Source organism: Helianthus annuus, chromosome 6, assembly GCF_002127325.2.
Source record: "Helianthus annuus cultivar XRQ/B chromosome 6, HanXRQr2.0-SUNRISE, whole genome shotgun sequence".
Classification (NCBI taxonomy): domain Eukaryota; kingdom Viridiplantae; phylum Streptophyta; class Magnoliopsida; order Asterales; family Asteraceae; genus Helianthus; species Helianthus annuus.
The window spans coordinates 122,264,959-122,289,440 of NC_035438.2; positions in this window are offsets into that span (position 1 = coordinate 122,264,959).

Here is a 24,482-nt window from a genome sequence, read left to right on the forward strand (position 1 = left end):
AATTTTAATCAACAAGTGGTTCATCATAGAGAAAGTAATTTGAGGGAGAATTGTAGTTGGTGCACTTATTTCTGAGGAAGAGTTAGTGTTTATGCCTTCAAATTGTTATTTTTAGAAAATTTATTTCTGGTTAAGAATGTGCAGGAATAGCCAGGTTTCGATCTTGGATCTGAAGATAGAGTGCCAGGCCTCAATTCCTGAAGTCCTCTGATTGAAGAAAGCCAAGTTTCGATCCTGGAAATCAATCTTGATTCTGTGAAGGCCAGATAACGATCCTGAAGAACAAAGGAATGCCAGTAAATCGAGAGGGGGAGTCTGAAGATAGAGAGAAGAAAAGCCCAGAGACTGATCAAGACTGAAGATGTGAAGACACAGCATTGTTGTGACTCGATAGTCGACTCCATCAACATCTGAGGGGGAGTCTGTTGGTGCACTACATCTGTTGATTTCGTCTTGGATCATGTTATACATTGTATTGTATAGATTAGGGCGCGTTTTACGAGAAAACTTGAGAGTATATGTGTTTTAGAGAGTAGGTCCGCTTATGTGTCATGTCCGTATATGGGAACCTATCAGGTCAGGTCCGCTTATGTGTCATGTTCGTATGTGGGAACCTACTAGGTCCGCTTATTCGTACATGTCCGTATATGGGAACCTATTTGGATAGGTCCGCTTATTCGTAGATGTCCGTATATGGGAACCTATCTGGTTAGGTCCGCTTATTCGTACATGTCCGTATGTGGGGACCTACCAACACTATATATACCTCATAAGCGGATCTCATTTGTAACTTGGTCAAATTCCATACCGAAGTGCTGCCGGTGTGAAGAACGAGCTGTAAACATTGTCAAATCAATAAATCAATAGATTAAGTGAATTGCAAGCTGTCTCTACCTTCGTTTCTTGTTATTCCGCACCTGAAACGTAGTTAAACGCCTCTGAACGACTCATTCGGGTCAGATCACGATCCTACATTTCCTCAGGATCAATCTGATCATAATCTTCCTTCGTCAGTTTGGTATTGCATATCTTCCATGCTACAAGACTTTCATAAGATTCTAACACAGATGCTATAAAAACCATCTGTTGTTTAGCAGACTCCTTGCTGAAATTCTGAGCGTTCTTTAAGTCTACAGCGATGTTGCATTGAAAAAGATTCTTTTCATCAGAATAATTTCCAGATGACGAAGATCCACTGTGAAATCCACTGCTTTGACTTTCTTTGTTTGATGTGTTAACATTTTCGGCAGAAAAGGCTGTCTTGGGAGATGTATTCTTTGGCATCATGCTCTTTGGATAATACAAATCCAAGTTTTGTTGGTACGATGAGTGATTAACTTTGTATGTCTTCTTTAACTCCAACTCATGACTCTCGAGTCTCTCAATCAGCAAATCTACAGTCAACTCTTCTGGCGGCTTGATAGTATTTTTCAACATTAAGGCATAGTATTGCCAATCCATCTCATCTGGCAAAGCATCAAATAATTTGTCGACTAGCTCTTCTCGAGAATAAGAAATTCCATGTCTTGCCAATTCCAGCTTCAGGTGCCCAAACCTCTCAATCATTTTACAGACTGATTCATTCTTTAAAAACCCAAACATGTCAAACTCTTTCCTAAGTAGTTTCTTTTTGTTTTTCATTATTTCTGTACTTCCTACACATTTGTTTTTCAACTTATCCCAGAGATCTTTAGCACTAGAGTATTCGATCAAAGAAATTATATCTTCACTAACTGACTGAAACAGTAATGCAACACATTTCTGCTCAGCAACAAATGATTCTATCTCATCAGATGATGTTAAGCTTTCGCCACGTTTGCCTCCATTATCGTATCCATTTTTTGAGACTCTTCCAGCTGGGAAAAGCAAACGCCATCAACCAATCCTCAAACTTCTTTGCCCACCAATTGTATTCTTCGATAGCCATTAACTTCGGGGGTTTGTTATAGGTTCCAAACGCGCTTTCAACTTCCAAAGCATCCGATAACTTTTTCTTTGCATTTGGCGTGTTTTCATTGGTGTTACTCGAAGAAGTATCGCCTCCAGAATTTCCAGCAAACGCATACATGTCGCTAAATGGGTTCATGAAAATATCATCCATCTTGCACGTACCTGGAAAAATCAGCAAACACTTAGAAAATTTTCAAAATTTTGAAAAACAGTGATTTCGAGCGAAATCAGCTTTTTGAGCGAAATCAATCAGGAACAGTTCAAGCGAAATCAGAAATAAACTGATTTCGAGCGAAATCAGATGATGAGATTGGAGCGAAATCAGAAAAATTCTGATTTCGAGTGGAATCAGACAGTTATGTCTTTTCAAGCGAAATCAGGAATTATCCATCGAGCGGAATTAGAAAATTATGACATTACGAGCGAAATCAGCTATTTCGCTCCAAATGACCACATTATTTCGAGCGGAATTAGATTTTTATCGAAGAACCTTTTCGAGCGGAATCAAGTTCTTAGGTTATTTTTACCATTTTTAATCCGATTTTTAACCTGATTCTTTCTAGGCTTTGTTAATTCTATGTTTTACACAATATATTCGAAATTCAGTCCATTTCAGTCATTGGAACTAGTTCAAATCAGAAAAGTATGTGACGAAGAGAGTAGACATGAGAAAATCCGGTAGAATCAAGCTGCTATGGTATGAACTCCTCGTCCTGAGCTCTGATACCACTTGTTGGACCGTGTCCGACCCTAAACAGTCAGTAAAAGGCAGTTTATCTTCATATACAAAGGCGGAATCAAAGTAAATGAAGTCACACAACTTTATCCTTTTAATTTCCTTTCTATTAACGCTTGCTGAGTTGATTACAATGATTTCTGACAAAAATCCGGTAGCACCTCGACTCGAATTCCGCTCCAAAAGTTACTGAATGAGATCACACATCAGCTATATATAGTCGGGCTGATTTCGCTCGAAACGGTTCAAGCGGAATCACCATGTGATTACGAGCGGAATCACCTGTTAACTTTGGAGCGGAATCACAAACTCCCATCAGGAGCGGAATCACCTAAATGACATCAGGAGCGGAATTACATGAAAACCTGATTTCGCTTCAAATGACACAAGTGTCATTTGGAGCGGAATTACATGCTAAAATCCATTTCTTGATTTCCGTGCTCCAATCTAACCTATCTAGACCTAAGACTCGATAAAGATGCAGTAAAAAGACATTCAGTGCACCAACAAAAACAAAACACAACACACACTAAGTGTGTGTGTTTTGGATCGAACAGGGGAAGGCTCAAGGGAGCCAAAACCCTAATTCATACAATATCATCAAATTGAAGGGCTAATTGGAGCTCAAACTCGCAACTGAACATGAATTAACAATCACCCAAGCTAGGGGATCATAAGGTATGTATAATTTTGATGCTTGATGAAGTTGTGAAATTTGATGAACATCACAAGTAGCGATTTATGTATGAATCGTAGAGGTTATGGCCAAATTAGTGATGTATACTTACTTAGGAACAAAACCCTAAGTGAAAATTATACATATATTGCTATGATTTGAGTGGTTAGATGATTTACCACACTTAGATAAGTGGGTTTTAGTAATATGATGAAATTGGTGATAAAAATATGTTTAGAATCATCATACATGATAGTGATAAGAAGGTGTTTGAATAATCTATGAATTCGAGTATAAGATCATACTTGCCATGAGATAGGTTTTTGTAAGATATAAAGAAATTGATGTTAAAATCATGTTATAGATGCTTGAAATCATGGTATCTACTAGTTAGTATGTAAAATTTGATTTCATTAAGTATCAGGATGAAATGCCTAAGTGAGTTCGATGAACCAAATTGTGCATTCATATATGTTAGTAAGTCAATTGACTTTCTAAAAGTCAAGCTGACCAATGATAAGATCGAATAATAATTTCGACATAAAACCCGTAAGGTGGAATAGTCATGATTGATAATGACTAATCTAACCATCTTATGAATTATAATGATAGTTTGACGCTTGACAAGCTAGGTAGAAGCTTGGGAAGGAAGCGGGTCAAACGAATCAAGTATGAAGGAAAAGCATAATTTGGATGCAAGGTAAGTAAAGCTTACACCCTTTTTATTTTGTAAAATATTCCCTTATTGTATTGATTTCGAGTAAGGTAAATAAGTATTTGGAATATGATGTTCCGACGTGTAGTCATACGGAACGAAATAAAGGAAAATAACAAGAAACCATGTTTAATGGTTAAAAAGGAGTAAAACGGTAATTCGGTCATGCAATGACGAATAGACAACGAGTTTTGAATTAAGTCACTTTATGGTGTAACCCATAATGAGTAAAAGAATAATATGGTAATTGGTTACAAGTTAACGGATAAACCTCAGTTTTTGAGAAAGACACTCTATGGCGTATGCCATGATGGGTCAAAAGAATTAAGAAATGATTTCAAGTAATAAGATTGTACGATGTAAAACGGAACGAGTTACATGGATGAGATGGTAAATAAATATAATCTCACAGGGATAAACGGTCATTTAGACCAAACGGGTCAAAAGGTGATGATATCACCATTTGACAATATCGACTGATGATTGTTTGTCGAGTCATATGCTCACAGGAGTGAATAGCGAATGGATATTTGCGTTGCTACTAATTAGTGGTTATTAAAACAAGGTTTAAAACGGGTCTATACTTTGACCCGAGCCAGGTATGTTTAAATAAGATTATAGCTAAGATATGCGATTTTGGTCAAATATGTTACTGAAAGTCCTTCATCGTAAACAAGGGACTAAAGTTGACCAAAATGTTGATTATATCTTTAAATACGGGTCAACAAAATAAAGATCCATAATCATGTTTATTCCATCATAACGTAAATATAGATGCCAAGTTAGAGATACTTACTTGTAGGGATGATTATCTTTGAGGATAAAGATGATGTCATGATTCCCATTGTGGTACCTTGTGTTGATGGATCACACTAGAGGGAATTCTTAGTATTGGTGTTCTTCATTGGAGTTTTCATCTTTATACATTCAACATTAAAGATCAATGAATCATGATCATGAATAATCGTCGGTTATGAAAACTTTTTACATTCTCTATTAAAGGTACCTAAAGAAAAATCATAATTGTCCCTTGAACAAATCAATATTTACAATTACTACCATCAAGTAATTGTAGGAGACTCGTTATGTCATATTGGTAACATTATTCAAATGATCCGTTAGGCCACATTAATGGGTAATTTCTAACATTCTCCCATTTGGCCAAGTGATCATTTGTGACAAGCATAAGTAAGTTTGGCCAAATTAAAACATTAATTAATGTTTCAAATTGAAGTTATAACGGAAAAATACAGTCATTGAGTTATTGTCAACTCAAGACCCCCATTAATCATATTACAACCCCAAATCAAAACATACGTAAATTTAAGACCAAAATGACTGAGGTAAGCCCTTTAAAAAATTAATTTGTATAATTCTTGTCTATACATCATTAGGTGCACATACGTATTTATAGATAAACCAATTGTATAATTGAGGAAAAAATAATAACTAATCATTCATATGTACGATATGCTATTATGTAAGGCCTTTAGTAAAACCCGTATTTATTATGAGCTCTTAAAAAGACTTTGGGTGTAGACCTTAGTTATCGAATCTGCAAGCATATTGTTAGCTCATACGTCTACAGCTTCCGTCAGCATTTAGTCATATTTTATATGTTTTATGTACTTGAATGTTAGTATGTATGTAGAATGAATAACAACTCAGGGAATGGTTTTGTATTGTAAAGATGATGTCCGTCGGCTGACATGTGTCATCCGGTCGGATGGCCATCCGACCGGATAGCCATCCGAGAGATCTACCACTCGATTGGACAACATCTATCTCATTCCTGAGTTGCCAATAAATACCCCATCAGGGTATGACATTTAAGACTTTTGACTCTTGAGAGAACGCTGTCAGTCTGACTTCTACAGGCGCTTTTGTACTTTCATAACAATTGAATAGAAAGATCAGACAGCATTTAAGTGTTGAATACTTTGTTGTACATCTATGTTTTGATCAAATAGATTCCGCACATTAGTCAAAGTCGATTCACCTAAATTCCTGACGAACAGATCCTATACGAGGGACCAACAAGTGGTATCAGAGCTTCCAGGGAGCTGAATCGAGATCTACGACAACAAATTCACCAGAATTCGAGCTTTTCTTGCCGATCAGAGTCAAATTTCACCAGAAATTTGACATATTCTTCTACTTTCTACTCATTTCTTACATTGTTTTTCAATTTGTCACCATAAAATCAGAAAAACATAAAATTGGACGTGAATCTACAGTTAAAATTTGATAAAACTGATATAAATCGATTCGCAATCAATCAAAGTATAATCCTACCAAGTTTCATAATCAAATTCAATCAAAAACTAGATCAAATTCATCAAAAACCATGTTGAACTGTTCATGTTTGCTGACGTCATTCACTCGCTCGGACAATTGTCCGAACGGATTGGACTAGACAGTACCTGTTAGTTGCTTGCTGACATCATCAGTGTTACTCGCTCGGATTACCATCCGAGTAGTGTGAATTTGATTGTTCAAAATTATCAGCTTATTTCATCATCCCACCCGGTCAGACAGCAATCCGATCGGATTGGATTTGGAAGTTTTTGTTTTCATTTACAATAGATAACCTGTCAACCGGTCGGATTACCATCCGAGCGGTGGAAGGTTGAAAGTTAAACTTTTTAAAGTTTAAGTGTGTCACTCGAACAAACGACCACCCGATCGGATCACCATCCGATCGGGTAGCCCTTTTCAAAAGTACAGTTGATTACTTATGTCACTCGTTCGGATTGTGACTCGACCGAATCACCATTCGATCTAGGTGCTTTTGGTTGAAATCTTTGAAACTTGTAAAAATTGTCTAAGTGTTTGTAAATTGTTTCAGGTTTTCTAAAATGGGAGACGATTTTCTCAATCCTTTCAGTGACATATTTGCTTACACCAGCAACACAGGAGATGACAACACTGCTCCAAACCCGAGTCCAAAAAAGGCCATTGTTGACTCTCTGAGCGTTGATAACGCTTATGGCACCTACAACAAACCGCCCAAGCTAATGGCTATAGAAGATTACAACAGATGGGCAAGTAGATTTGAGGAATGGTTACAGGCATTTGCCTATCTAAGCTGGAAGAGTATGAGACATGGTTTTGACATCAGAAGAACTAATTATGAAAATTTATCCGAAACTACACAAGACACTTTCATTGCTGAACAAAAATGCATCGCCTTATTGCATCAATCAGTGAGGGATGATATTATATTATTAATTGACTACAAAGATGCCAGAGATTTATGTGTGAAATTAAAGATAAAGTGTGTAGGTGGTGCAGAAATTGTTAAAAACAAGAAAATATTGTTGAAAAAAGAATTCGATATGTTTGGGTGTATGAAAAATGAATCTGTGTCAAAGATGATAGAAAGATTCGGTCACTTAAAGATGGAACTTGCAAGATATGGAATTGTGTATACACAGGAAGAATTGGTTGATAAGTTGTTTGACTCACTGCCTGATGAGAAAGATTGGCAGTATTTTGATTTAATGTTGAAGAACACAGTGAAGTCGACTGATCTGACAGTTGATTGGCTAATCGAAAGGTTGGAGAGTCATGAATTGGAGATCAGAAAAACGAACAAAGTCAACAACTCCTCGTATCAACAAAATGTTGATTTATATTATCGAGGAAGTATGATCCCAAAAACTGTGTCACCAAAGACTGCATTCTCAGCAGAAAACTCAAACATGTCAAATCAAGAAAGTCCAAGCAATGATTATCATGGAGGATCATCTTCAACTGCTCCAAGTCAACAACAAAAATCGGTTCCGAAAAACATGTTCCAGTGCAATATTGTTGTAGATCTCAACAATGCACAAAACTTCAACGAAGAAGCAGCCAAGCAGCAAATGGTGTTTTTGGCATCCGTCTTGGAATCATATGAGAGCCTTGTTGCTGGAAAGATCGGAAACACCAACCTCACCAAGGAAGATTATGATCAAATCGACCCCGAAGAGATGGAGTTGGTTGACATTAGATGGTGTATGGCGAGTGCGGTCAGAAGGGCTCAGAGATTCATGGAGATAATAGGCAGACACTCTATTGGTGGACCTTTAACAAAGCTAGGTTTTGATAAATTGAAGGTTACATGTTTTAAGTGCAAACAAAAGGGGCACTTTAAACGAGAATGTCGAAATGCAGCTGCTGATGAAACGGCCAATCCTTTCCGTGAGGACTATTATAAAAGGGCCATCTATCATCAAAACAAAGCAGAACCTCCCAGAATGAAGCAGTTAGAAGATGCTCCCAAAGAAAAGTCGTGTAGGATCGATTTCAGACCCGAATGAGTCGTTCAGAAGAGTTTTTGCTTGAAACGAAAGGCAGAAACAGACGAATCAAGGTAATTCAGCTTGCAATATACTTTAAATGCCTTTTTTATTGATTTGACAACAATTTACAGTGAAACAACACTTCGACAGCACTTCGGCTCCAGAATACACCTTCCTAATTTCGTACCAAATGACACATCAAGACACCTATTTATAGTTTCCTAATTTCGCATGAACATGCGGAAACGAAATCACATCTCACACGATATTAGATTTCGTGCGAAATTACATGCTGATTTCGTGTGGAATTACACATGGTAATTTCATGCGAAATTACATGTTTTCTGGATTAACGTGCCATGATCTATCTAAATACATACAAGACTCGATACAAGACGAAGTCGACAGACGCATGCACTAACAGACTCCCCCGGGAATGTTGACGAGTCTTATGTGTCGAGTCTTCAACCTTCAGTCTTTATCAGTCTTCTCGAACTCTACCAAAATGTCTAACAATGTAAAGTATCCTCAATCTCTTCATCTCTTTCCATATCCAGAATCTCAATCTGGCTCTTTCATCTCTTTATATCAGCACCAACAGGCCATCTCCCCCTTGAATGTTGTTCAACACAGGTTCAGAATCGCAACCTGGTTCTCTCTAAACATAGACTCCTCGGGAATCAGAACATGTCTTACCTTCACATTCTCTACCTCATAATAACTTTCACAAATCTAAAATTTGACAAATTTATATACCACTTGTAGTATCAATCACGAAACGAAATGATTTTACAATGTTAATCTCCAATGAACCACTTGTAGAAATATTAGAATGATTTAACATTTAACAGCTGATGACCACTTGTAGGAAAAACATTCAAATCTTTTTCTTATTTAAAAAATAAACTCCCCCTCACATGATTGTCCACCATGTTTAGCACTTGGAATTTTGAAAATCAGCTTTTCTACATCAGTTGTCAAAAATCTTTTTGAATTTTTCAAAATTTATACTAAAACACACTTAAAATCTTTTTGGATTTTTGAAATGAAATGCAGTAAAGAAATATATATAGACAATTTTTTTGTGAGTTTGTGTAAGAGGATCATATTAGTTTATGAGACAAATCACTAACACCATTAAGCTTTATTTCATTTTAAGTTCTCAACAATTCACTTAGATTGTCAGTATACTGGTCCATTTAAATTTTCATACAAAGTTCAACTGCTCCGAGATACGAGATTAGTGTTTTAAGGACTTAAACTTATTCGCGTGTCCCACCTCTTGAAAATACTTCTGTATCCAGATCCAAATATTTAGTCTTACATGTGAGTATACCTAGATGATATCTGTTAAAGGGTTAAATGCGAAACCATGAGAGCTCAGGTCAGAACTTCCATTCGTGCAGAGAGATGATGGTTCGACTTTAGGTGTGTTCCCATTAGAGAATCTTTTCTTCAACAGCACATGATTAGCATTTTGCAATGTTTCATCATTTTTTGTACTGAGGGCTAGCTTTAAGATTAAAGCAAATGCAAAGTATTATTCGAGGACTAGGCCATTGCTTCCGCAATATCAGAAGTCCCGGAATAATACCCCAAATATCACTGAGTATAAAGACCTAGTATCTCAGAAAGAGGGACCTTTCAAACAAGATTTCGGGGGTTACCCATATATCCGAGAGATGTTCCCCACGATATAAGCAAGTTTAATTTTAGGTTTATATCTCGAATACAATCTACTAAATGTATAAAAACCTACTGGCATATCTACAGTGAGATTGTTGATCACATTTGACTTTTCAATTCTTTAGCGTGCTGTGATAGTCCACTGATGTACTATCATTTCCTCTTTTCACAACAAAACTCGTTTTCATTTTTCGATGTTTTTGAGTTTTTCAAATTTTCTAATGTTTTTGAATTTTCTGAAATTTCTTACTCCCCCTAAAATGCAAACATATTTAAAGAAATTTGAAAACAAACTGTACAAGTAAAATGACAACATGATGAGAATTGCTTCAATTCGCCATTCACTTGGCACAAACAATCAGAACTCCCCCTAACAACAAACTATTTTCCCATTATGATTTCAAAACACTTAAGTTTGTTTTAATCAAAATGGTTTTTCCAGAAAATATGTTTTGTTGATTTTACCACTCGTAGGTTGGGGATTAATTCATCATCTTGTTTTTTCTTTAACCACTTTGAAACATTTAACAATTTTGATTTATTTCAACATAATCACTTGTAGAAAATCAAGTACAACTTAATGTCCCTGATTTACCACTTGAATATCCAAATATCACAGTTACCAACCTGTGAATTTCTCAAGAAAGATGCCGATTCCTACTCCCCAATTACCAATCTGGGAGTTCCGACAAGTCAGAATTTTACTTGTGAAAAACTGCCATCCAAGCCTGACCAAACTTGGATGTTTCCTCCTCAATTTCACTTGGGTAATAAGTTGCTTTCTTTGATTCATAAAAATCTTTTACCCCTTTCACTTTCCCATCGACTATCTTTCCAAAAATCTTTTTAACATTTCCATTAAAAGCTTTCTCAACATCAAATTCTTTCTTTTCAGAATAGAATTGATTTGAGATTTCAACCTTACCAACTTTTGTTTTAAAATTTTTAGCCCGCAATGGTGCAAAGTTCTCATCATCCATTGGCGGAACTGATTTTTCTTCTTTTTGAACAAACTGTGGTTCCTCTGACTATGTGGAATCAGATTAATCGCCAGATTTCACATCATTTTTCTTAACAACCCATGTTTGGTTGTCAAGATTTGCTCTTCTTTTGTAAAATCGTTTTGAACATTCACTAACTTCATATTTTGAATTTTTGAAAACCTTAAATGGTTCCGTTGGTGGTTCAACATCAACAACATTTTTTTTTGAGTTTCTGAGAGACTCCCTGTTTTGTGTTGGTTGCTTTTGGACAATTCCAAGCAATGTGACCAACTTCTTGACACCGATAACAGGTCCTTGTCTCCTTTCTTCGATAAGCTCCATTCTTATCAAACTTTTGTCTTTCAGCAAGTAACTCTTTATCTGATTGCCTCCAGAATGAGCTCTTTGCTTCTTCTTCCGAACTTGTTCCTGAAACAAATTTAGTATTTGTTTTAGAAATTTTCTCATTTTTATGATTTTCAGGTGGAATAAAACCAAGTCCTTTCTTTTTGAAATTACCATTATGATTTGGTTTCTTTTGAAAACCAGAACCAGAACTGTAACCCTTTTTTCTTGTTTAAACATTGTTGAACTCTTGAAGTGTAGTTTTTAGGTTTTTCATTAAGATTTACATTTTATTATTTCAAAAAAATTAATTTCTGTTAATTTGAAAATGTCACACCCCAACCGATGGCGGAATCATCGGGGCGCGGCACTAGGCGAATCAGATTGCTCAAGAGAATCCATAACAACTATATTGCGATAATATTTATTACATTCGTTATCCCATACTAACAAGTAATACAATCACACAAGTCATCACAGATTTCTTGTCCTCTCGAACAATTCAAATCTGACAACCTAGATTTTAGATGAGTTTCTAGACTTCCTAGCTTGATTTGATGTAGACTTCGACTACACCTTCAACATACATTAAAATATTGTCAATACAAAAGTATTGGCGAGTATACAGGTTTGATATGTAATAGTATATTAGATTAAAAGTGCTGCAAATTTCCACACGCATAAACGTAATAGACGGCATATATACTCACAAAACTGATACTACCAGCTAAGCCCTCGATGCTCGATTCTTCGGTGGCATAACTAGACCCCATCGGGCGCAATAGTACTATACTAGTCGTGGTGGGACGTCACGAGTATAAGTCCTAGCATACATGCAACTAGCATCACGTATATCTATGCAAGCAGTTATTCGCAAGTGATAATGTTGACTAATTGAATCATTCGTTGATAAGTTCGATTTATAAGGAACGTGTGTTACACCCAAAATTCGTTAAAAGGGGTCAAGTATACTCACAGTGCATATTTGGTTTGGATTTGCGGGATTATGTCCGAGAATGCCCTGATTATAGACTGGTCACATGAGTGTTTGATGGCGCATTACATGATAACGGAATACGCAAAAACGGATGGTAATTAGATCAAAGGTTGGCCCGTTCGGATGGGCTGTCCGATCGGCTAGCCTGTCCGATCGGCTAGCCTGGCCAACTGTATTCGACAATTTTTGCAAGTTTTTCGGTGGTTTGGGTCGAGACGTTGCTGTGACGTGCTAAACAACTGAAATTCCATCAATTCTGATTCATTCTAGCGGCCGGGAATCACCCCGTTCCATCAGACTTGGCCGTTCTTGGCGGTCTTTCCTTGTTTAACCTGAGATTGGTCGTCTCATCGTTTGGAATCAGATCCTTGACCGACACGACACTAGAAATGAGTAGAAGGTCGGTATAAGCTCCGATTCCACCGTTTTTAGGTGCCTTAAGAGTAAAAGAGTTGAAAGAAAGTTTGAAAAACCATCCTTCAATCCTTTTATTCAAGATTATGTGTAGATCTGATGTGAAAATCTTGTTTATTCTTGTGGAAATCCTTTAGATCTGAGTTGTTCTTGGTGGAATGAGACCAACACTTGAAGTTCATAAGAACTCCATGATGACATCACCCTAGAACACCTCAAATCCGTTGATTTCACGGTTAAAAGTTGGAATTTGAAAGATAGAAAGGTGGAGGAATGCATAAAGATCAAGGAAGTACAAGATTTGAGTTGAAAACTTACAAGAATCGCGAGAAATCGAGAGATAAAGGGGTTGGAACTTCTGGTCGAGCAGCAACAGTGACAACAAGTGTGTTGGAGGTGAATGAGGGGTATTTATAGGCAAGGAGGAAGGAAAGGAGGGCAGGCTGGCCTGTCAGATCGGTTGGCCCAACCGTTCGGCTGGCCTGTCCGATCGGTTGGCCCAGCCGTTCGGCTGGCCCATCCGTACGGAGGCCTTTCGATCCTCATTTTTGGTGCATTGCAATAGTTTGGGCCACATTTTCATATATTTATATTAGTATTTATTTATTTATTATAATTAATCACAAAAGGGTCGTATATACGTATCTATATATTCAATATTCGGTGCGATGATCGAGTTACGCGTGCCTTCGAGTGCGTTCTTCGATGTGATGTGCCACAGTGATTATCGGGGTACTACTTGCTCGTATTGCCGTCATCGTCACGATGGCTGGAGACATAGTACTCACCCGGTAGTCTTTGTTTGCGTTGTTTGTTTACGTTTTGACACCTCATGGTTATCGAGGAGGGTAGATTAAGCCCTCACTCAACATCATCGTGAGTGTTATTATTTATGAAAAATAGCTTCGTAATAGCGATAGAATATGCGTAATTATTCGATTATACTTCGATATAGCAATGCATCTGATATAGTTACATTATGATCCGAATCTCTGGTGCTAGGCGTAACGAGTGTAACGAGTAGTAACAACGCACGAAGGTGCGGGTTGTTACAGTCTCCCCTGCTTTAGGAAATTTCGTCCTGAAATTAATCCATTAGTAGGGTTGTAGGAGCTGATGCGAATGAGGGCAACGATTAAAACGTTTAGATTATCGAGCGATCGATTAAGATTCAACGAATGAGAGCGGTGAGAAGTTATGATTCGAATAACCAATCTCCGAAGATACTTAAGAAAATCTCCTCATGGCGCGGCGTTACTGCATTGATGTCCACACCAGCGCTATGGAAGGGTTTTTGTTAGTTTAATAAAATATTTTGAGTTATACATTTTAAAAGAATTTGGTGGTAAAAGTAGTTTTAAGAAAAAATTCTCCTATAACGGGGGTTCGAGCTGAAACTCGATTGTCGAACCATCGTTTTCGGGAAGATTTCTTTTTGTCATCGCAAAAGTTTTAAGAAAAACTGGACTTATGGAACTTCCATTGGGCATGGAGCTAAACTGATTCGACGTTTTCTTCAAGTCGTAAGGAAATTTCACTTGTCCAACGGTTTTAATAAAATAAAATTTTATAAAAATTGGTTTTCTTTAGTAGTACGGGAAAATAACTTACATCGAGCCCCACGTGGCACTTTCCCATGAAAGTTTGTTAATATGATTAAAACACTTATATATAGGAAGTACCAACGGCGTATCCACCATGTTTTGCCCATATTACCTCTGTTTCGTGAGGCGGTGTCACGCGTGCCGATAGGACACAGATAGAATTTCGTTCCCTCGGTCCAAGCGATAGGTTGCTAGACCGAGTCGCAAATAGAAGCGAGTCGGATGCAACCAAAGCGTAGATAGCGAGTGCGAGTAGTTCGATCATACGAAACATTGGTATGACGCGTTGGGATAGATGACGGTCGATAAGCGATGGCGAATGACGTGATTTCGATTGCGAATAATGCGATTTCGATTCTTTCCTACATAAAAACCCACATGGCATGTTTCCACGAGTGTTGGCTAATATGGCAACCACCACGTTTCCCATATTAGTTTTGTCTCGTGAAGCGATGTCATGTATCTTAATATTACATAAATTGTGGCGATTTCCAAGCGATAATCGATGATCTGAATAGCGATAAGCAATAGACTCTAATAAATGATAAGCGACAACTAATGCGTTGCGGGCGATATGCGATTCGATTGGGTTGAATATGCCACCACCATTAACTAATATTAGCCCGCATGGCCTTTTTCCACGAAAGTCTGCTAATATGGTTAAAACATCACCATGTTTCAGCCCTATTAGTTTTGTCTCGTGAAGCGCGGTCGTGCGTGCTAACATAACACAAAAAACACGTACATCGATAAGTGATAGCGACATGCGATAAGAGTATCGAGTTGATGAGGTAGGCGCGAAATGCGTTAAAGCGAAAAGTGGCGAGTGATTTTCGATACTCGTCTAGCGATCCACGAAAAGTGACCCACACCAAGCGATAGAGGTTCACACAATGGTTGATAACCAGTGGTAGAGATTGCGAGATAAACACAAATGCGATTGCGATTTCGAGCCGCATAATGAGTGATTTAGATTGCGAGATAGATCTAGCAAAACTGCGTTTGAGTTACGATATCGACTTTATGACCAGTCCTGCGTTGCTCCAATTTCTCTTCGAGGGTGAACTTTCCTAAGTTCATCGATGTGGCAATTGCGTTGCGTTCGCGAACTTACGAAAAGTCTCGCAGCGATGCGATTTAGTTTGTTATGCCTTGTGATCGATTGGTATTGTGTCGAACATATCCATAATTATATAATAGGTCTAATAACGTCCAACTCCACATAGCACTTTCTTCACGAAACTTTGGTAGTATGGTCTAGCACACCTTGCGTTACCCCTACTACTTATGCCCCGTAATTTGGTGTCACACTTTGTTGACATGGCCAAGACGCTTATATATAGGACGTACCAGCGGCGTATCAAGCACGCTTGACCATGCTTTCAAACATTATGGCACCATTAGAATTTCACTACGATCTCCGTGCACTGACCAAAATAATCCCGTGTGCACCCGCGATTAGTTGTTCCTTGCACGTCTATCGTACCTCGTTCGAAGAGTGTTTTAAGGGTAAAATACATCATATAGTACATAGTGCTAGCGTTTAAATGGTGCGCGAGTATAACAGAAATAGAATTCACATGCGATGATAGATGAAACAAGTTCCACACATAAAAGAAATTGACGGCGATAAGTCGTATTATTACAACAACATTAGTAACACCCTAACGTTGCTGGGGAGTACTTCTACGGAGACCGCGCTTGTTGCTGAAATATCTCAAAGCTGCGGTCCTGCGTGACAGTGCTGTGTATGATGACCATACCAGTTGAAATTTGTACAATGGCGACAATTTGCTTCAGGCGGGTGATGATACGTGCACGTGAAACATAGGAGATGAGGCCCATGGTAAGCACGTTTCAGTTGAACCGGGACTGCTCGGAGAGGTTCTGGTTGTGACAGTCCAGTTGTTGCAGAGTCTGGGCTCACGGTCTTTCTTTTACGGTCGGGTTGATCTTCTCGGGATGATGCGGTGTTGTCGGTGGATTCGTCTGGGGATTCGCTGGGGACATCCTCGGAACAATCCTCAGAAGAACCTTCAGAGGAGTCGCTAGATGAACCATTCAGGCAAGACTCGTTTGCTGTTGATCTCTGCGGCTAAACGGTAGGCTTCTTCGATGGTGTTGATCTCTGCTTCTTGGAGAAAGATCCGTCCAAGACTCGTTTGCTGTTGATCTCTGCGGCTAAACGGTAGGCTTCTTCGATGGTAGCAGGTCTTGCAGCTTCGACAAAATCACCCACACACTCAGGCAAGCCGCGGATGTACTTTGGAAGGCTTTCTCTGAAGTGTTAACTTGACTTGGGCAGATTGTACTAAGTTGCTTGAACCTTGCGGTATAGCCAGCATTGTCACCTTCGGTTTGCTTGATTTCCCAAAATTCGTTTTCTAGCTTCTGGACTTCGTGAGGAGGACAGTATTCTTCCTTCATGAGTTCCTTCAGCTCGTCCCAAGAGAGGGCATAAGCTGTGAAGATCCCACGTTTGTTGCATTCGGCGGTCCACCAGTCGAGTGCTCGTGATTGAAATACTCCGGTGGCGCAAGTAGTACGGAAACTATCGGGACACCCACTTTGACGAAGGGTGACTTCGATAGAATCGAACCACTAGAGTAGTTGGGTCACACCTCCTTCACATGTGAATTCCATCAGGTCACAGGCTTTGAAGTGTTTGTAGAGAAAAGTATATTGTGGCGCTTCCGTCTTAGAGTCCTTCGAGGCTCGAGAGCACTTAAGCGACAATTTAAGGAATGCGTCTGACCACTTTCTTGGTCACAAGCGAGGCAATCCTCTTATCGATGCTTCGTTTGGCTTTTCTCCTAGCTGTTCGTCTCGAGGTAGAGTTGTTGGAAGGCATCTAGACAGAGAGAGATTTGGAATGAGATTCGATCATAATGATTTGAGTTTACGAAGCGATTGAGCGCGATCAAAACTTGTAACGTGCAATATAAATAGACTTCACATAGGAGCCACATAGGAGACGCGAAACTTCCTAGATTCTCACAAAATGTTTTGATTGTACTTAGATATAGATAGTTGTAGTTTATACTTACACACATATATTATGGTTAAGAATGTGCGAGCACGTGTTGAGAGAGAGAATGAGAGAGAAAAGCGGGCAATTAGACATTAGTTTTGTTGCGAACATTCGGTCGTTGTTTTCGATTGCGATGGCTGTACGAGTTGTGCGTTTTGTAAAACAGGGAGCGAAAATTGATAATCGTAATTAAACACATAAAACGTAACTAAGTTCATCAAATCGTAAAATCCGACGAGTCGTATGCTTGATAAAGTATTCGGAGTGCCTCGGGTGTTTAGGCGTTGACTACCCAAGGTAACCCATCTACACCCAACAAGCTCGTGTACGTGCGTTGTCCTAGAAGACTTATGCTTCAATTGGGATGCAGCTCATGGTATTCGTCCTCCTGAGCATCACGTGGCTCGAGTCATTGTGGTGGTCGAGTCCTTGGTGAGAGCTTTTCAAAACCGTTTTAGAGAGTGGAACGGTTCATTAAGGTATGGGTTTCACCCCTGACTTAACAGTTTCGTTCCCAATTGTGGTTGCGCTCATCGAATGGATCCAAGAGCTCCACTAGAATTTCGAAATGGAGGCCTTCGTCGAGGTATGGATGTCACTGTAGGATCGGAATCTGACCCGAACGAGTCAATCAGAGGAATTCGATCAGATACAGGTGCGGAAAACAAGTACCTGATGTAGAAACAGCTAGAAATCTCTTTAATATGCTTTTCTAATTGATTAGACACTAATTACACGTGAATCTCACACCGGCAGCACCTCGGTATGGAATTTCTCTTGTTACATTTGGGGACCTCTCTTACGGTATTTATAGGATTTCTGGCCCTCTCATATGGCATGTCCATAAAAGCGGTCCAGGATGATTGACGCTCGAGCGGTCCAGCTAGTTTGCCGCTCGAGCGGACCAGCCTATTTACCGTTCGAGTGGTTCAGCCCATTACTAACCAAATAAGCGATCCAGTAAGCCTAAAACTATACAATCTCACTATTTCTCTTATTACGCGACCAGATCTAACAATCTAAGACTATGACTCGATACAAGACGGAATCAGCAGATGTAGTGCACCAACAGACTCCCCCTCAGATGTTGATGGAGTCGACTATCGAGTCACACCATTCTGTCTTCAGTTCTTCAGTCTTGATCAGTCTTCGGGCTTCTCTCTCTCTCTCTATCTTCAGACTCCCCCTCTCGATTTACTGGTATTCTTGTCATGATCTTCAGAATCAGAATCTGATCTTCACAGACTTTTAGAATCAAATATCCTGGCTCTATCAAAAATCTTTAGCTTTAATTTCTGAGATCGAAACCTGGCTACCTGCACAATCTTAACCCAGAAATAAATTGTCTAGACTCATCACATACCAACAACCTGTGCACCAACACATGACTCTCTCTCACCAATCTATGATGAACCACTTGAAAAAGACTAGATTTAACGAAAACAGTTAGATTTACACAAACATTCCCTCTCAAATACTGTTCATCATGTTTAGCACTCGGAATTTTGAAAATCAGTTTTCCAATATCAGTTGTCGAAAATCTTTTTGACTTTTTCAAAATTATGCTAAAACACACACAAAATCTTTTTGGATTTTTTCAAGGTGAGAAGATAAAATGCAGAAATAAACTATTTACAAACAATATTTTTGTGAGTTCGTGCAAGAGAATCATATCAGTTTTGAGACAAATCACCAACACCGTTAAGCTTGATTTCATTTTAAGCTTTAAACAATTTACCTAGATTGTCAGTATATTTGTCCTCTTAAATTCTCAACACAAATTTCAATTGATTCGAGATACGATATTAATGTTTTAGAGACTTAAACTTAATTGAGTATCACTCCACTTGAATATACTCCTGTATCCAGATCCCAAATATTCAGTCTTACAGGTGAGTATACCACAGCTGATATCTGTAAAGGGTTAAATGCGAAACCGTGAGAGCTCAGGTCAGAACTTCCGTTCAGCAGAGAGATGACGGCTCGACTTTAGGTGGGTCCCCTTTAGAGGATCTTTTTGCATTTCAACAGCAGCGACTATCAATTTTATTGTTTCATCAGCATGCTGAGGGCGAAGCTTATGTTTCAAAGCTTTAGGAGAAAGTATTATCCGGGGACTAGGTCAGTACTTCCATACAGCAGAAGTCCCGGGATAATACCCCAGATATCACTGAGTATAAAGACCTAGTATCTCAGAATACGGGACCTTTCAAACAAGATTTCGGGGGTTACCCATATATTCAAGAATAGTTACCCACGAATTAAGCAAGTTTGATTTAGGTTTATATCTCGTTTCAATTTACTAAATGTGCGAAAATCTACTGACACATCCGCAGTAAGATTGTTTAACACTTTTTAACTTTTCATTTCTTTAGCGTGCCGTGATAGTCTACTGATGTACTATCATTTCCTCTTTTTCGCAACAAGACTCATTTTAGAATTTTATCATGTTTTTGGCTTTTTCAAATTTTCAAATGTTTTTGGATTTTCTGAAATTTCCCTACTCCCCCTAAAATGCAAACACATTTTAAAGAAAATTTGAAAACTTCTAAATTTTTACCTACTAGAAACATAAAAAGTAAAACAAACTATACAGAAACTTGACAACCGACACTGAATCACATCAAATCGCCATTCACTAGGCATAAACAATCTGAACTCCCCCTATCACAAATCATTTTCTCATTTAGATTTCAAAACACTTAAGTTTGTTTTAATCAAAATGATTTTTCCGGAAAATGAATTTGTGTTGATAACAACCACTTGTAGGTTTATCAATCTTAAAAACGGGGATGTGGTTCATCATCTTGTCTATCTTTTGTCATGAATAGTAAATCAAGTACAAATTAATGTCCCTGATTTACCATTTGCATTCAATAGATTCCTGTACCACTTGTAAATGTAATCACTTCACAGTATCCAAACATCTCAAAATTTAACCACAATTACCAATTGTGGGATCAAGATTACCACTTGTAGATACAATGGTTACCACTTGTAGGAATGTGACCTCTACATTACCATTTTCAACCAGAATGCCGATTCATGCTTCACACTTACCTACCTGGAAGCTCCGGAAAATTCCTTTAACCTGTAAAAATATTCACACATTAAACAATCATACAAACAAAAAACATTCAAACAAACTAGAATGATGCCGATTCCTGATCCACGATATAAACTTGGGATCTCCGGCGTAGTCCTTTAGACTATCATGGAAAACAAACATCCATCCAAGTCTTCTCAGACTTGATGGATTTCAACTCCTGAGCAGTCGGGTTATATGTAGCCTTTTTCGTGGCGTAAAAATCTTTGATCCCCATTGCTCTTCCACTCAACATTTTTCCAAATATCTTTTTAACATTCCCATTGAATGTTTTTTCGACATCAAAATCATTCTTTTCTTTGTAGAACTGATTCGAAATCTCAGTTTTTCCCACTTTCTTCTTTACTTCCTCAAACTTCAATGATGGAAACTCCTCATCATTCACAAAAATCTTTTTCTCAACCTGTGGCTCTTCTGGCTTTGTGGAACCAGATTCATCGCCGACATTTACTTCATCTTTCTTTGCAACCCAGACCTGGTTGTCCTTTCCTTTCTTCTCATACTTGTTCTTTTGTGAACATTCACCAACCTCGAATTTTGAATTATCAAACATTCTAAGTTTTTCAGTCGGTGGTTCAACATCAACAACTTTCTCTTTCAACTTCTGAGACACTCCCTGTTTTGCTTTAGCATTCCGTGTACAGTTCCATGCAATGTGACCAACTTCATTGCATCTGTAACAGGTACGAGTCTCTCTTTGATAAAACACTTCAGCTCCATTTCTCTTTCTTTCAGCAAGAAACTCCTGGTTTGACTGTTTCCAGAACGGTTTCTTCTGTTCTTCATCCGAACTTCCACCTGACACAAATTCAGTTTTTGTTTTAGAATTTTTATCATTTTTATGGTTTTCTGGTGGAATAAAACCAAGACCTTTCTTTTTGTAGCTACGATTTTGGTTAGGTTTCTTTTGAAAACCAGAACCAGAATTGTTGCCCTTTTTCTTATTTAAACGTTGCTGAACTCTAGAAGTATATTTTTTAGGTTTTTCAACACTTTTCAAACCTTTTAATTCTGAAATATTGATTTCTGTTAGTTTGAAAGTTTTGTTTATTAGTTCCGTTTTAATACTCATTATAGGGATCTCTTTATTGTAATATAATTTGTCCGAACCTTTCAAAGTATAAACAACTTCGAATGATTCATCATTCAAATTTGACTGTGAAAGTAAAAATTCTAAACTATAAGACCGTTTAACCGACGAGTTTGAACTTTTGACTGACGACTTTGACCCTTCAGACTCAGATTTCGACTCGGACTCCTCATCAATATCCAACACCTGATCGACCACCTTTTTAATTAACTCAGACTCATGATCAGTATCAGACGAGGTAAACGTGACATCAATATTGTCTGGTAAAACTTCAGTTGTGTCGGTTTTTAACTGAATATTAACTGCTTTCTCCAATTGCTCCTCATTTGGTTTCCTAGGAGAATACCCATCCCAAATTGGAGGTGGACACTTGTTATAGCTAACAGTCGTTTTCTTACCACAATCATTCTTCTTCTTTTGCTTCTCATCTTGAAAAGCTTCTAAACCTGCAACAGTTGGATAAACACGATCAATAAGATAATCAGAAGTAGTGTAGCTTAACAACAACCTCCTAATTCTCTCATTCTCTATCTTTTCGATTTCCAACTCCTGCTTCCATTTGGCACTCTCTTCAATGTAAAAATTTATTGCCTTTTGTTTCGACATCAAAGTAGCATTCATCATGGTAAGCGCTTGTTCTCTCTCTGAGTTTGTTGTTTGAAGACCAGTTACTGTTCTGTTCAACACGTCGTACGATTCCTTCACATAATTGAGGTTGAACAATAACTGCTCCTTCTTCTTTTCATACTCAGATATGATGTCGTCTTTAGCTGCACAGTTCTTGCAATCTTCCAAGCACTTCTCGCACGGCTTGATGACTTCAATAATTTTTTCAACTTCGACTGTTTTCACAACTTCTACCACTTTCTCGACTTCGATCACCTTTTCCACTTCGATCACCTTTTCAGTAATCTTCTCAGCAACATTTTCAACATTCTGAAATTCATCTTCAGATTCAGATTGTTTATCTTTTTCAACTCGTTCCTCCTTCAGTTTCTCCATTTTTTCTGCAAAATAGAAATGAAAACTATTAGGAGACAATTGAGATTTTTCAATTTTTATATGTTTCTTTTCCTCATCATCACTGCTGTTGCGAACTGGTGATTGATCAAAGTGAACAGATTTTTCAGACTCATTATCAGATAAATCAGAAACAGTTGGTGATTTATCAAAAACAACAGCCTTTTCTGAACCAATCTCATTCTGAACACTCTCATCAGAACTAACTGCATATTCAACATTTTCATCTGAATCTGTTGAAATTTCTCCAGATCTTTCAGAAATTTTATCATCAACACCATCTGAACTTTCATCAGATGACACAGATTTTTCATCTCCACTTGATACATTCTCTCCAATAAATCTCATCCAAGTAGCAAACAAATTTGGCTCTCGGACGATCTTTGCAATGAAAGCTTTATAATCTCCATTCTCATCAACAAACATATCCCAACTAAAACCTTCTGGTAGTTTCTCATCATCTTGATCAACAATGCGTGCGGCTGTGGCTTCAGATGATATGAAATCACTCCAGCTGAAATCTACAACACATGCTCTTTTGGAATCTTCAATTTTTCTTCCGTGAGCTGTCTGAGGTTCCTGGGATTGACCAACTTGCTGATAGATAGCTTTGCGGTAATAGTCATCTTTCCCGAATGGATTCTGTGCTCCGCTAGCTTCTCTTCCTTTGCACTCCCGCTTGAAATGGCCCTTCTCCCTGCATCGAAAACAAGTAACTTTAGATTTATCAAAACCTAAAGTAGAAACATGTGCATCAAGAAAGTCATTTCTCCCGGTAATGGTTTTGAATTTCTCAGCCCGACGAAGAACACTCGCTAGACACCATTTGATATCCATAATTTCCATTTCCTCGGCGTCTATTTGGTCGTAATCCTCTTTAGTGAGCATGGGATTTCCGATCCGACCAGCAACTAGACCTTCATAGGATAACAGAACTGAACCCAGAAGTGCCATGTGGTCTTTCGCAGTGTCTTCAGAGAAGCTTTGACCTTCTGGAAGGTTGAGAGCTATGTTGCACTGAATTATGTATCCATTTCCGGTTTTCGTACTCTGAGACTGAAAGCTTGTGTTAGTCTCTTTCGGATTCATACTCGGAAACGATGAAAACCCGCTGCTGCTCTTGTTTGAACCCTGATCAGCTTTCTCAGATGAATCTCCAACACTGAAGGCGGTTTGAATCTTTGGACTTCTTTCAGCTTCAGAAACTGGAACACTACCTTTATAGTACATTTTAACATCCTGTTGACCACTAGGACTGTTCATTCTAGCGATCTTTTGCTGTTCAAGATTCTGAGCCTCTAATTTTTCAATAAATTGCCCAATTGTCAGTCCATCATAAACGCCCGTGTTTTTCAAGATCATTAAATACGTTCCCCACTCTTTCTGAGGTAACGCGTCAGCCAATTTATCCACATACTCTTCACGTTGTTTGTCAACACCAATCATTGTTAATGATCTCACTAAGTGACAATATCGTTCAATTAGCGCCTTAGTATCCTCTCCTGGTAAACTGCTAAAAAGATCGAACTCTTTCTTGAGTAATGCCTTTTTGCTTTTAACCATGCTCTCACTTCCCTCGAATTTGACTTTAAGAGCATCCCATATCGACTTAGCAGTTTTGTCGTGTTCTAACAGAATGAATATATCTTCTTTAATCGCCTGCTGTAACAAACTGATCATCATTTTTTCTGCTCTGTACATTGCACGTTCTTGATCTGAGAATTCGGATATTTCTTTTACAACATTCATCTCTGTTCTCGGTAACGAATACTTCTTCAAAATGCATTCCCACGATCTGAGATGATTTGCCTGAACCCAGTTTTCAAAACGATCTTTCCACCCG